Here is a 14,133-nt window from a genome sequence, read left to right as displayed (position 1 = left end):
CATCACTTTCATTCTCATACCCGAACAATTTTTCGCTCACCTCCAGCATCAAATGACAGCAGAAAAATGTCTCTTCCAGACAGCACGAGTTGTTGTCCGTGATGTGTGAGGTCACCTACCTACACATGTCAATCCAACAAATAAGAGTCGTTAATTGGCTAACTCCGATGGCATGTTTTAATTCCCTTTTTACGTAAGTGATGAGACTGCCTTATCTTATGGTGATGTTGTTTTGCGGGTCACTTGGCATTGCCCGTCACAGGAACGCCACAATCCTTAAATATAGCACAAAGATGAAAAATCTGTGTAGCTTTATTGCCATATATATATATATATATATATATATATATATTCAAGACTTACTATATATATTATGTAATCACGTAATTGGATTACATATTTTATTGTATATTTTAATTTTAAAATTGATTTTTAAAGCTGAGCTAAAAATCATCAATATTTCTTTTTTTTTTTTTCTTAACTTGGAATTGTTGCCAGCGAAGATTTGTACACTTAGAGAGCGAGAGAGAGAGAGAGAGAGATTTGTTAATTTTTTTTTACTTATCTGCATGAAAACAGAAATGAAGAGAAAGAGGTCTAAGAGAAAGAAAGAAAGGCTAACAGTAGTTTAGAAGAGATAGAAGAAAAAAGGAGAAAAAGAGAAAGCTTCGAGACGGTGAGGAGAGCACAATGGATTTTCGTTGTGTTTCTTACTGAGGCAGATGAGAAAATACGAAGATAGAGGAGGGAAAGAAATGGCTTAGAAGGCGAGAGACGGCAAAATTCCACTGCAACTTTAAATGATATGAAATACAGAATTCAAAATAAGGAAAAATCATGAAGAAAAGAAAAAAATCAATAAAAAATTTCTCGATCAGTGTCAATAATATAAAGAGACCAACAGTAAATGCCTGCTATGTATCGACATTTTAGCAGACGATATATGAACTACTGAAGAAATCAAGGGCGAAATTTTGCTATATCTCCAAGGATGACGACAAGGATATGAAAAGAGTAATAAATAAATGAAAGATATCTTTCACCCAAAGAAATATGAACTAACATCGTCGTAGATAATAAAAAAAATGAAAAAATAAATAAATGAATAAAAACTCCCATATAAAAAAAAGTGTAAATTATCCTTTTCTTCTCTCTCTTGCTGACAAATTTTTCATGGACTTTTTAACTGTTGATATGACGATTTTTGCTCAGTGGATATGATTTAAAAACCAGTCTCTTGCCCAGTAACTTGATTATCTTGTCTTTTGTTTTATTTTTCTTCTTCTTAATTACATCTAGAATTAGTTTAATTAAATAAAATTTATATCTCTTCCAAGAAAAGACTTGGGATTAAAAGTTTTTACATAGAGTTTTAAAGATTGAAAAACTTCCCAAACTATATATGTGTATGCGCATGTGTGTGTCTGAGAGAAAGATGTGTAATGTGTAAAATCAAGCTATCCATACGCATATTAGTGCTATAGTTAAGTACAGACTAAATACAGACTTGCATATCAAGAATGTTATTTTAAACATTCAAATTTGCAAAAGCAATGTATTTGTCCTAATACACAATAGAAGATATTTATTGCTTGGTGCAGATTCCAATTGAAATACAAGTTCTTATTTTCACTTTCTTTTTCTCTCTCTTATTAAATGGTAATTTCACGTTGAGGAAATTAGAATCATTGTTGTTCTGGCTCTGCTTATTCAAGCAATTGTCTTCATTGCACAATGCTTGAATTGACATCTTTCATCGGCAGGAAGAACGGTACGGACAATTCCAATGGAGCATTTCTCTATTTCTACATAGCATGGCTAATTTTAAATCATTGGAGAATTCTTCTTCTGCATGTACTTATTTCTTTTACAAAAGTTTTTTTTTTTCGATAAGTTCAAATATAGAAGACGTTCTGTTCATTGGTCTGTCACATTTAAATTTGCAATAGCTTTTCACCAATAAATGTGCAGATCGAATGGACATATCTATTATTATACTAAAGCTGAGTTTATCAACGTTTGTTTCCCTAAGGCTTTTTTGTTCACAGGTTTCAAAATTGAGTTATTTAAAAAAAAAAAAAAAAAAATCATAGCCGCAATTTGCAATTAACTTACCAAGTAACCAAGCTCTTAAAATTTCTGTCTATAATTCTCATCGCCAACCACTAGCTCTTATTTTATACTCACCTGGGTGCTTGACGTTGCCCAGGTGTCTGGAGGTGTGTGTTGAGCAAAAAAAAAAAAAAAAAAAAGTGGTAGTAAGCAGGTAAGCAGGCTTGAACCAATACCGCGAAGGAAGAAAAGAATGTGAAAAAAAAAAAATGTGATGTTTTTGCTGTTGCGTCCATCGCCAAAACGAAAGTGACGAATATTTAAATTAAGGCTAGTCCATCGAAAAGAGAGGATGACTTTCAAAAATATTAGCGAAAAAAGTGACCGCTCCCTGTAGAAAAATGCCCAATTGAGGGTGAAGGAATTAATGTTTTTAACCAATTTTTATTTGTCGTCCAAAGGGTTGAGCTTCAAAACGCTGTAAATCTTGTGAAAATCCATCGCCTCTGTCGAAAGTTTTAGCAGATATACAAACATACATACATCAATACATACATTTAAACAGACAGGTCAGATTTATATTATAGATGGCAATGCAGAAAAAACACAGCTATCAAACATATCAGTTATTGAATATACTCGTTTCTAGCTGAGAAGTACCTGAAAGTTCTAAAGAATTGATGTGTAAATTTTTAAAAAATTATTTTTTGAGGACAAGTTTATTCGTCCAACTCTGAAAAAAGAAAAACTGAGCTAAGACAACTTAACTTTTTCTTTTTCAATAGTGATATTCCAGTCAGGGCCCACAAAGCCACCAGAGTTTAAGTCATTATTGAGGTGGCCTGTTTTCTGTTGGTTGAGGTGTATGGTTCTGAGCAGTTCTAGGAAATCCAACCCCCTCTATCCCTACCAAGAAATGCTGACTGGACAATTCAGATATTTTTGCAGGCCAAAATACTCTTCCTCTTGGAGACTGGCTTTTTAAAATCCCACTTTCGTGACTTTGTGTCACATCTTCCCACAGTGGAAGGGTGTCGCAAATATTTTTGATATAATAAGAGGGTATAATTCATGAAAATTGGAAGGTTCTATTCATAGACAATTGCGATTGGAACTGACCAAACAAATGAATCTACACTCTGCTAGCCACCAATCAGAATCACTCAATAAAACATGCTGGAGATTTTAGAATTCCAACACAACTTTTTGTATCCACACGAGAAGGTATCTTGCTCTTCGTCTACAAACTTTTACAGTTAAAGACTTATACAGATTAGCTATCCACTGAAAACTACTTTTCGTCTCAGGATTTATACAAATTAGCTACCCATTGGAAACTCTTCTGAAATTAAACATGGCTTTCAATTCAAAAAAGGGAGATAAACATTGTAATTCTGGTTTAGACCAATCAGAGCTGATTTCTGATTAAGACAATTTATGTAAATCAAATGTTCTGCAGTGTAGAAAGAAAAAAAGCTGATTATTTTTTGTAATACTAAAAAAAGCATACCAATCCTAAAAGTGGGCATCAGGTATATGAAGCTGTTAAAAAACTTTCTAAGTCCCCTGTTCTCCTCTTTGTGAGCAAGAGTAGTTTGTCTTCTATATAAATAAAATGAACTCATTTTTTCCCGTCTGATTTTGACATTAATAAGATTAAAAATCAAGATATTTCATGCAAATATAATATGCACAAACGGCAGAACAATATCTGAGGTGTGTTATAGGCTTATTATTTTTCAAATTCCTCGATAATCTTAGATTTCTCTACTTTTTCTGCTGAGAAGTCACGGCCAAAATCGGTTAAGATCAATGGAAGTGGTAAAATATTTTCTCTCTAATAAATTCCTCCTCCCCCTGCCACCACTTAACACCGTTTGGGGATCGTTCACAAGGAACAGTTGAGAAGAGAACACCGGTTTGGCTTCGTAGTTCTTTCATGTGAAGTTATTTAAAATCACTAAACTAAGCTGCAGTGCTCTATGGCGTAGTGGTTAGCGTGCTGGACAATTCACATTATATTTTCACGTTCGCGCCGACCTACTGTAGTCGTTTTTTTTTTTTTTTTTCCTAAACAACTGGAATGGACTTTCCTTGGTGGCCGAACTGTTAACGTTGCAGATATTTTTTTTATTGTTTTTTTTCACACTTTATTTTCCTACTTTTACTCATGACTCCGGGTTTGATCCTTCCTACTTACCTACCATAACATTTTTTAAACCCCCCCCCGTCCCGGAAACAAACACTCGGGCAACGCCGGGTACCCCCGCTAGTTTTTAATAAATTGGTTGTTTTCATCAAATCACACACCCACAGTTAATCAAATAACTACACTCGACCACAAGTTTAGTAAATAAACTCTTTATTCCCACCCCCACATTACATATAACACCTCAAATAACGAATATAGGTACATATCTTGTTTATGACACAATCTCCGTCAACTACTCTTTCTCTACTCTATATTTATTCCTAAAGCAGGTTCTCGACTAAATTCCAATGGAGTCCAAATACCAAGCCAATCCATTGTTTATTACTCTCTTCATAGATAAGCAGATTGTCAAAGAAATGTGTTTGTAATTTTTCAGATCTGAGATTTTTTTTTTTTCCTATTTTATAGGACTGCTGTTTTTATAATTTAGTTTCTAGATGTCTGCAAACTTTCTGCCTATCTATATTTTATTATATATTCTTAGAATGCAATTTTAATGGTAGTTTCCTGCAGAACTCATAATGGACTTCATCTGAACATACATCACTATTATGAGATCTTTTTATGGACTCTTTTGATTAAAGTAATGTAAAGTAACCAAAAGATGCCGAAGCAAAAGCTGGCAGACAATTAATTGAAAATGCGGCGTTTTCCCCCTTTCTTATATTAAGAATAACTTTGTATTTAGAAAGCCATTCTTAACATGGGGAAAGGGAAGGGAGAATTTCATATTGACAGTGTGTTGAGAGTTCTTTCTTTTTTTTTGTATGAAATTTTTATTTTGATTTCACACGTTTTACATTTTCATTTGAAACTTTTCTGACAGCTGATTGGATAATCACTTCAGCATCTTTCACCTGCTTACGTAACCTGCCGGAAGATGCTAACACAAAGTTACCAGAGATTAGGTCGTAAACTGGATAAGAACTAAAAAATAAATGCATATTTATAATCCTTTTTGGACATGGTCTATTATTGTTGTGAGGGGTGTTAACAGTTTTTATAAACGTGTCGCATTAAAAGCACATGTCAGCAGGTAAAAGGGACACTAAACACTGATCATGGTGCATTTAAGAGACTTGATATTTTTTGAGAAAATTTAGAGACACCAAACTTTAATTTCATCTAAAAGTCAATTTTGTTTTCCAAAATAAATTGAACTAGCTTTTCAAGAATTGAGACTATATCTACAAATGACGTAACATTTTTTGCTGCATAGATTTTTTCGCGATATAAAGACTGGTCAGCAATTTCGTTACAATTAACTTCAAATCTAACGTCCACTTTGTCATGTCCCCCTCTCCTTATGAAGCGCTTATAACACTAGTGTAGCTGGGATGCTTTTCAATCTCCAAAGTGCATTCACTTCATTGGCAGAATCAACTGGTCAATGTTTTTGTAGTTGCCGTGATGCTTCTCTCGACAAATGGAACAGAGTTATAAAAGTCTGAAAATTTTATTCTTTCTTCATTATGCAATTCCCAGCAATTATCCAAACCCACTGCTTCCTCTCTACTAGTTCGGATGAAAAAAAAAATAAAACAAAAAAACAAAACAGATCCTCTCTTATTCGCCATGTCAGCTTAACTGTTTTCTATGGTTGTGAAGTCACTGCTGGGATTTATACTTATTAATAGATTTCTAACTAGGAAATCACACTCTAATGTGAGAATTTATCATTCTGACGCTATTCTTTAACAGCTGCCTCTTATCTTGCTAGTACATCGGCTCTGATCAAATAATTTGTCCCATAGGCATGTAACGTATTCTTAAGAACACCATCATCGTTGTATTCGCTTTGACATCCATTTTTCATACTGACATGCATTGGACGGTTTTTAGAAATTAACTTCCAGACTAAACTATCTCCGCTCAGGTCTTTATTTATCCCTCTTTATCTGAAGCACATTCTTATCCCTACCTTTTATGGTTTTTTTTTTGGGGGGGGGTTTCACCCGTGAACTGAACCTGCTGCCTCTACTAACCAAAGAACTCTCATCTATTCTTTCATCGGTCTACTCTTTTGCACTATTTTCCTTACATTGTACCACTCCCATATTGTTTCTCTCCATGCAACGCATGTCCTCAATCCTCACTGGCCAGGTTTTACTTCCATGCATCATCACACTTGGTAAAACTCTATTAGTGAGTAATAACATCCACTCCTATTTCTTACAATCACATTAGCACCTGCTCCTCCCTGTGCTCCAATAGTATTATCAAGGTAGCAAAACTTCTGCACCTTTAACACAAATTGATTCTATTTAAACATTTAAATTCTGTCATATATGATGCGATGGAAAAACAATCTTTTATGTTTCTGAATTCTTGAGATGAAAATTAATTATTTGTGTTATTTGTACTGTTTGAAGTCATCTCATCTTGAGTGTTATTCACACAACATTCCAGCCAATGTAACCTCTGACCTTCTTCAGGTGTATCTTGCCAAACTCAAGAATCTTTCTGTTGAACGCTGGAATCTGTAAGGATTTTTTGACAGAACCCTTCATATAATCTACAGGGGTAACATGCTCTTGTTCCGCCAGTCATGGCTGAGTAGATGTCTTGAGCAAGTTGCAACTGTATTCTTAGTATTGCCCGCATTGAAGATTGAATCTTCAACCTCTTGAAGAGTGTCACTTAAAACTGGATTTTACTTAGTAGTTGAAAGGTTATGTCATGAGTCCTTGCAGACAATTCTGGACAGATTCCTGTGTTTGAAACATTGTGAAAATAACACAAGATGAAAACAGTTGTCCGAATAATTCAAATAACAAAATTGATCAAATCTCATCTCGGATTGATACTAAGAATACAACTGTGATTACCGAAGACTTCAACTCCATTATGGCTGACAGAACGAGAGCATGCTACCCCCATGGATTAAATAAAATGTTCTGTCCGAAATTTCATTTAGATTCTCAGATTTCCAGAAAGATTCCAGAATTGGATAAGACAGTCTTGTAAAAGGTCGGAAGTTATATTGTCTGAAATGCGAGAATAACACAAGATGAGAACAGTAGTATGAATGATACCAATTATTAAAGCTTATCTATAATATAAATCTCACCTGTCTGTTTAAATGTATGTATGTATGTATGCCTAAAACTTTCGACAGAGGTGACGGATTTTCAAGAGATTGATATCGTTTTGAAGCTTGACCCTTTGGACGACAAATATTGAAAAATTGGTTAAAAACATTAATTTCTTCACCCTCAACTAGGCACTTTTCTACAGGGAGGGGTTGCTTTGTTCACCAATATTTTCAAAAGTCATCCCCTTTTTTCAATTAACTAGCCTTAATTTAAACATTTGTCAGTTCTGGTTTGGTGATGGGCACAAGCACAAAGACGTCACTTTTTCCACCCCCACATTCTTTTCTTCCTTCATGGTACGGGTTCGAGCCTGCCTGCCTGCCTACTACCACTTTATTTACTTTTTGCTTAACACACACCTCCAAACACCCAGGCTAGTCTCAAATAATCCAAGTGTTCTCTTTCTTCACAGAATTTGGAAGCATACACATCTTTTCAAAAGTACTCAAGATCCTGCCATTTTCAGTAGTTAATCTGTTTTTATTTTTTTTTTTTAAATTCATTTCACATCACATGGCAGCAAAAAGTAATTTCAATTTTTTTTTTGTTGTTGACAATTTTAAATGGATTTCCCTCATGTTGCACGTTTTTAACAACCTACAAGTGAGTATCGCATCCGATAATTCCACTTTTACCTCGAGCAGAGTTTATCCAATCTACTGTCGCAGGCACTTAGAAATTCCTCAATAATTCTATTTGGTTCCCGTTTCAGCTTTCTCAAATGCTAAACATGCATTAAAGCACTGCCAGTTGCCGTCTTGGAGAAACACGCTATCCAATTTCTTCCGTAATAAATTGGATCTATTTTGTGTATTTATTGCTTTGACAGACAATTCATTTGTTGCTAAACGTGTTTGGCCAGAGTAAGGTGAGATGTACTACTATGGCAGCTCACTTTTATTGATCTAAATCATATGAAAAGGATCAGGAGTTATGAAATAGTGTTTCTTTTGTTATATTTCCATCAAATTTTGTAAAAATTTTATAGTTGCATTTCAATGTTTTGTGTGCTTGATCTAATGGATATCATCTCAGACTATGAGATATCTCATTTCTGAATTTTTGAGATGAGGATTGGTTATTTGTATTATTTGGAATCTTTGTACTACTCTTCTCATCTAGGGAATTTGGACAGAATTTCGGACAGAACCCTTTATTTACTTCACAGAAATAGCATATTCTTGTTCCATCAGCCATGACTTCATAGCGGTTTTAAGTAATTCGCAATTGAATTTTTCTGTTGCCTACACTGAGAATTGAACCTTCAACCTTCAGCAGAATATCACTTTTACAATGGATTTTTCCAAGTACTCTAATCATTGCACCACAGTTCCTTGGGGTTCAATTCTCAGTGTGGGCGACCAAAAACTATATTTGCGAATTACTTAGGACCTCTATCCAGTCATAGCTGACGGAACAAAAGCATGCTACCTGTGTAAATAAATAAAGGGTTCCATTTGAAATTCTGTGCAACAAAATACACCTGAAGAAGATTGGAGGTTACACTGACTGAAATGTGAAAATGACTCTCGAGATGAGAACAATAGTCCGATTAATCCAAATAATATGAGATATCGATATCGAATTAAAATCCTCTTTGATCTACTATGGTGTAGAAATATAAGGAAAGTGACAAAACTTTCTCGAAATTATACCACTTACTCTTGATCCACATCTTATAATACTGAGTGTTTAACAAGACGGCATCAAGCACTATTTGTTTCGTCTTCGAGTGAGGATTGAACACCAATCTCCCAACTCATTAACAAACACTAACAATGATGCCAAATTTTCAATAATGCTAATAATACTTTTTTTTTTTTTTGTCTCCTTACACATACGGCACAATCATGTTGACTCATCGGTTCTCATCAGATCACCACAGTTAAGCAACAATGAGCCTAGCCAGTACCAGATGGGTGACTATTTGGGAAGGCTTACCGTAGTGAGCTGTAGAAATCTCCAGGTTGGTATCACAGAGGGAATTTAGCCCCCCCCCCCCACCGAATCAAGACAGAAAGCAACGAGAAAACTACCGTCTTTGTCTTCCCGATATTACCATGGCTCTACAATTTGGAGAGCCGTGGTTGTCAACGCTGTTAAAACAGCAGGGCTTCTGAATTTCACATTAAGTAGGTTCTTGTCTTGTCTGGAGTGATTTCCATAAAAAAAAAAAAAATTAACAACAAAAAGTTTTTAAATTCTTGAACCAGCTTTTTCTTAATGCATTTTGTACGAATACTCTTGGGAAAGGCATAAACCCATAAATCTGCTCAGACCAAATACTTAATACGAAGATGGAAATAAAAACAGAAAACAGAAGTTATAAATAGTAAAGCTCATGTGACATGGGTTTAATTTAAAAACGAAAAATAAAATAGTTGATTGATTTTATTATTTTCTTTATTATTTTGAGTGAATTCTAGGATGCACAAGAAAGGATAAAAGTTGTTTCAATCCTCTTGATTTTCAAGGAATTGTACGTCACTACTAATAGATTAAAAATTAGATAAAATTTTGACACCTAACAATTTTACTCAAGCCGAACTTTCCTATAAACAAATCAAACTGACACAAACCTACAATAGTCTTTAGTCAATAACAAAACAGATTCAAACATCAAGTTTTTTCACTGGTATACATATATACATGCAGGCTTGCTTGCTATACAAATTGGGTCCACTATTAAAGTATAGAGATAAAATTAATATTAACCAGTAACAATTCCTTTTTTTGTACTAGATTAGGAAATTTTTGCTTATGGATGAATATATGTTTAGACCAGTTAGAATGTGTGTGTATGTATGTACACATCTGGTTAAATTATATACATGTATACGTATATGTATGTATACATCTGGTTAAGTGCATCTAATAGAATAAACTGTTGTCAGTATAGATTTCGAGACTAATTGACCAACTGAAAAGGCAGTTCTTCAGAGCAGTGGTAGAATTTGTCCTTGTTTACGGTGCTATAACCTGGACACTCACCAAACGATTGGAAAGAAAGCTAAACGGAACACATATCCGTATGCTACGAACAGTATTAAATATATCTTGGCAAGATCATGCCACAAAACGGCAATTTCACTTCATGGCAACCCACCTGCCATATCTACTACCATCAAGAAGTGACAGCTATGATTTGCCAGTCACTGCCAGAGGAGCAAACAAGAGTTGGTGAGAAATGTATTATGTGGACTCCATAGGACGACCTGGATGCACGTACATCCAGCAAATTGCACATTACACCAACTATGATTCTGGAGATCTGAGGTAGCTGATGGAAGACAGGGAAGTCTTGAGAGAGAGAGAGAGAGTCACATTGGTCCGAGCAAGGAGCCCAACCAGATAGATAGCATCTAATATCTCTGAATTCCATCATTCTTGACTGATTTCCTCAATTTATAATAACAAGAACATTTGTGACAGGTTTTATTCTAATTGGAGGGCTAACAAATATCATTTTATGATTCGTCGAACAAGCTCCGGTGAGGCTAAAGAGAAGGTAATTTTGAAATAGTTTATCAAATCAATCAGTGAATCATACAAAGAAGGCAAGTGGTCAGGTGAAATTGCTTGCTCGTTTCTCAAAACATGGAAAAGAAAACATAGTGTAAGATGAGACGATTATTACATTGGTGGAGGATAATCATACAAGTTACCCATATGCCAGGACTTATGAGGATCATCTAGATTTAAATTCATTTAAAAATCCACCATTTTGTATTTGAAATACACTGATCATTCTTAAAGAAGCTGCTTTCAAAGAAACAGTTCACATGTTTCTTAAAATTCTCTAGAAAATGAAAGCAATGGACTGTACTTGTTTTAAGAAGACATAGGAGGTGAGGACGCCTCCCGCCTCACAGTATCCTATAAACCAGGGATCAACAATAAATCCAACCCCGTGGGCCAGATTGTATTATAATAACAGGTCACAAGCTGGACAAAGGTCATTATTGATAAAATCAGGAAAATTACATATGCAGATCTTTGTCAACTTAAATATTTAAAACCATAATTAAAATAAACATTGAAAAACAAAAGAAAATCTAAAAATTAAAAACAAAACACTTAACAAAAATTAGTTTTCTTCAAGGAACGTCAAAATAATTCAAAATGAAAAAAAAAAAAAAATCAGTCAAAGTGAAATGGATGAAATTGTTGACTTTTAACTCAGACTCCTCACCTGTGAATTATACTTTTATATACAAGATATAAACCATCCACTAAAAAAGAATCTTAGAAAATGAGTTAACTCTCATCCCACTGAAAAACAACTTGACCATAAGATTAGAATGATTAACTTTAGAAATAATCTTCAAGATGCATAATATGTCGATTTAATCAAATCTAAAAAGGTGTAAATATTATTCATTGGCTGATCCTTCTAGGAAATGATCCATGCAATTATTCTCAGCATAATTAAGAACAATAAATAAAAAAATACACTGACCTTTACTTCCTAGAGGGCAGTCAATGAGCTTCAACCACAGATGTACACTTCACAGTTCGGTTTAACTGAAATAAATGAAAGATCAATTGATTTTAGAGAAAAAAAAAAGTCGTTATTATGCATTCAATTAAGAAAAACTTGAAAAGAGAATTTATTTTTATTTTTTTTACTAAGAGAAAATATGTGCATCTATTAGACAGGATGCATGAACACGTGTGACAGACTAACAGCAGGTGAACGGGTGTGACACTGATAGTAGGTGAACGCGTGTGACTAACAGACAGCAGGTGTGTCAGTCTGACAGCGGGTGAACAGGTGTGACAAAGTGTGACATTGGTTAGGCATAGGTGACATTGGATGAACTTATTATTTGAAAAGACAGTGGATTAGTATGTAACAGACTGACAGTGAGTGAACCTTAACTAGAAAGTGAATGGGCATGTGTGACAGACAGCAAACACGTATAACTTAGAGACAATTTATGCATTTTGAGAGACAGAAAGAGTTTAATATAATGAAGTTATTACACAAGCAGAATTAATACAGCTACTATATTTACAATGTCTCCAGACGAGAGCAAGGAAGGTTCTTGGTCAGTTAAACATATTGAAGGGGATAAGCCTTTTACATATGTATATAAAGAAAAATTCACCTCAGCTAACATGAATCCCCTTCCATATTACTCTGTGTGAGTAATTGGAGGAATAGGTGTAGTCTTCCAAACACCAAAGATTTCCAACTATCCTGTTATACCAGAATATTATTCGCTCATCCTGATCTTCTGTTGAAAAGAACTGCAACAATCAACAGTGTCGGCTCAAATTCTTTCTCTACTATTTTATTTCCAACCGGTTCAAATACAAAAACTATGGATTACATTGCAGAACACGTACTAAATCCAGCTGTGTTCTTCTTAATATTTAATTGATTTGGTTGGGTGTTTTTTTGTTTTACGGCATATCAACCCTTTTCGGGTTATTTAATGCCGAATCCAAAGATTTTGAAGAAAAATTTTTCTAATAGAATATATTTGTTGTTTTCACGTTGGTTTCTATTTAACCCATAGTTGGAACCCTAACAGGTACTACCACTCCGGGTCAGAGTGGACCTGGGAGCAATGGTAATTAAAGGGTGGCTCCACACTCCCCAAAGCCCACAAGCTGGGGCCTCACCACTGGATATAGTTTAAGGTCATATCCAGGACCCCCATTGAGGGACTTTTACCCTCTGCAGGGGGGCAGTCAGCGTATTCTAATGCCCCACCGACAGGGCCAATATTTAATTGAAGTTATTACTTGAGGAAACTACTAGAAAGTTGAAACCATATTTACTTGTTTGAAATTTATAATTTAAATATACTTTTCTTTCTCCAACTTTACAACATGATAAAAAAAAAAAGAAAAAAATGGGGAAAAAAAGGAAAAAAAAGAAAAGATGTACGAAATATTGAGAATGGAGTTTGACTTCAAAATATTTAAAATGTAAATTTCATACAAGTAAAATATTGTTTCTTTTCATAATATTGAGTTGTGATTTGACTTTCCCATGTACCTGATACGATTTTATTTCATTCAAATTAAATCAATGCTTTTATAATGGAACTCACACCCCTGGTGTTAACACACCGTTCCAGCATTTCAAAATACAACGGCTGAGAGACAACACGCGTATCTTTACTGACTTTTCTTTCTCCGATTTACAACATGGCAGGAAAGAAGAAAAAAAAAAATGTACAAAATACTGAGGATGAAATTTGACTCTGAAATATATTTAAATTATAAATTTTTAACAAGTAAAACATTGTTTTCATATTGCATCGTGATTTGCCTTCTAAACGTACCTATGTATTTCATTTTATAAAAGCACATATTTATTTGCTTAAAAGAAATATTTATTTGTTTATAAAACTTAAAATGCATATACAATTCTTAATTTGGAATGACAAAACATTTCCTGAGTTTGTCATATTTGGAGTTATTTCCAGAAAAAAAAAAAAAAAGAACAGAAAATACTAGCTGACCGATTTCGAGAGTTCTTGCTCTGTATTATTTTTAAACAGGAAGTGAAGATTCTCAAGCAGTATTCTGATATACTACTATCTTTGTTTAATGTAATGGAAGAGGAATATAGTCTCCTTCATATGGATCAAATACATACCACCGAATCTAGCTTTGAAAATGAGAAAATATTTTTTAATTAAACCTGAAAAGCGTAAAGAAACAACAGGTTGGATCGGATGAAGTTAAAAGACAAAAAGCGGTTATGATTTTCCACACGAATAAATTCTCTGGAGAGTTCCAATCCAAAACATTATT

General features: G+C 34.3%; 1 protein-coding gene across 2 annotated transcripts in view; it reads right to left on the bottom strand.

The window, feature by feature from the left end:
• The window catches only part of LOC145277605 (TOX high mobility group box family member 3-like), a 730,818-nt gene that overhangs the window by 317,605 nt on the left and 399,080 nt on the right, over positions 1–14,133 (bottom strand). For both annotated transcript variants that reach the window (XM_080129132.1, XM_080129133.1), the window contains one exon: positions 11,819–11,883. The gene's annotated coding sequence lies outside the window, so the exon portion shown is untranslated. The remainder of the gene's footprint in view (positions 1–11,818; positions 11,884–14,133) is intronic.

The sequence above is a fragment of the Euprymna scolopes genome, chromosome 6 (genome assembly GCF_053919585.1).
Source record: "Euprymna scolopes isolate OS-2025 chromosome 6, ASM5391958v1, whole genome shotgun sequence".
Classification (NCBI taxonomy): domain Eukaryota; kingdom Metazoa; phylum Mollusca; class Cephalopoda; order Sepiida; family Sepiolidae; genus Euprymna; species Euprymna scolopes.
The sequence above is the reverse complement of the archived record's forward strand: the minus strand, read 5'-3'. Positions and strand labels throughout refer to the sequence as shown.